The following is a 2,144-nucleotide window of genomic DNA, read 5'->3' as shown; positions in this document are numbered from 1 at the left end:
GTGAGTGAGGGCTTTATTATACAAATTTAACACTGATGAAGTGAATCTCAAGGCATCAGTGAGGCTCTTTAGTATTTGGATTTTAAGTTTAACTTTTCCATTGCAAGAAATCAGAATTGTGAGGGTATTCTCTGTTGCAGCAAGTTTCTAATTTAGAGAGAATGGTGGTGTGCACAGGGTACGGCAAAGGCCCTGACAATCATTCAGTAATAGTGCTGAATAGATGTACATCAGAACTAGCCAGTTGTCCTGTACCTATGATTAGTTGATCAGTGTTGCTTTAGTCACAAAAAACACAGACTTATGGTGACACAACTTGTGTTTAAATGGTAAAATGATAAATATTGCTATGAAGTAATGTACTGACTCCAGTTTAGTTCTGTTTCTGCCAGAATCAACTGGCTTAGATCTGAACCTCTGGAGAGAGGAAGGGTATGGCTATGTGCTCAGAGGAAGCCACTGTTCGTCAAAACAAAACTCCTGCTTCGATCTGCCATCCCCCTCTCTGATGAAGGGTCTAGGCCTGAAATGTCAGCTTTTGTGCTCCTGAGATGCTGTTTGGCCTGCTGTGTTCATCCAGCCTCACACTGTTATCCTGCTGGCTGGTGTTGAATCTGGAACAAGCAATGTCAGTGACAGGTAGAGATGCTTTTAGCTGTTTTAATGATTTATATTTCTTCCATCATAAGGACAGTTGTGGAACAGTTTTAATTGCTCTAATAAAAAGGAGCCCTTGCCTAGCCACAGGACAGCTTGATAAAATTTGAACTGCTAAGCAACAAAGCAAACATTAGTCAGGCATTGGCTTTCCCAGTAATAGCCTTGATCATCTAAAAGTCTGCTGCTTACACATCAACTTGCAGCAAATCCTATTCTCTCAGCACCCTTGCATTCGCAGACCAACACTAAATCCTAGTTAATCTCAAATTCTTGTCCTTGTGTTCCAGTTTCTCTGATGCTTATCCCTTCCAATCTTTTTAATTGATCCCAGTTCCATTTAAAAAAAAACCATACGTCCCTAGTTTTAACTTGACCATGTGATTGTTCCTTCAGTCACCGAGGGCCCAAGTTTTGGAATTTTCAACCTCACTTTCCTCCCTTAAAACCTATCCCTGACTAATATTTCGATCAGCTTACAAATGCTCCTTTGGGACTTTTAATTTTGTTGATATTGAAGATATAAAAATGAGGAAGCCACCAATGTTTGAAAGTTAACTACATCAACCTTTTGGGTGAGAGCGCTGGGTTGAAGCTGAATTCTGATAAGTGTCTCACAATCTCTGTCTGGCTCCTCATTATCAGCAAGATTCCATGTAGGAGGGTAGTAATTTTTTTGTTTTAAAACTTGCATGGATGAATCTAGGCCCACGACAACTCCAATGCAACCAGGACAGAGCAGCTTATGGATCTGTGTCCTGGACACCAATGACCTCATCTGCCAACATATGTACAATGGCAAATACATGTCAATGTACAGGATGCACTGGAGCCACCTGATTGTAACGTCTACAAGGGAACTTGCGTTAGTAGATGAAGCCTAAAGCATCCTCTGCCATTAAATACTCTGTCAACAGCTTTGTAAAGTACAGGTTCACAGTCACCGATTTCTCCAAAGCATTTCAATTTACTCAGTTTCCCTACATGTGCTTTCAACAGAGGGGACAGCTAAGGCATTTGATTTAATGGTGATATCTCACTCTACTGCATTTAATACTTCACCCAACTTTGTGCTGAAATCACAAAACAAATTTGACTGAGATGAGAAGTGACAGTTGAGAACAGCAAGCAAGGATTCCATCTGAGGAGCTTAGGGAAAAAATTAAGCTTTGAAATTTCAAAGTATTTTGGGTTCCAAACTCTGATTTAAAAGTTCTTATTCTTGTTTTAAAATCTCCGTGATTTTACCCCTCCTCTAGCCTCACATGGGCTTCCCTGGTTCTGGCTACTCATACAGTCCCCTTTTTAATCTCCCCACTACTAGCAGCCAGATGTTCAGTTGCCTGGCTCGAAGCCCAACTTCTCTTCACAAACCTGTCAGACTAACTTTCATTTTAAGTTATTTCTTAAGACCTAGGGTATAGTTCAAGCATTTCGCACACCTATCTGATAACATTCCTGTGAGGCACTTTGCATTGAATTGTAAT

Source organism: Stegostoma tigrinum, chromosome 23, assembly GCF_030684315.1.
Source record: "Stegostoma tigrinum isolate sSteTig4 chromosome 23, sSteTig4.hap1, whole genome shotgun sequence".
Lineage (NCBI taxonomy): Eukaryota > Metazoa > Chordata > Chondrichthyes > Orectolobiformes > Stegostomatidae > Stegostoma > Stegostoma tigrinum.
This window is presented reverse-complemented; position numbering follows the sequence as displayed.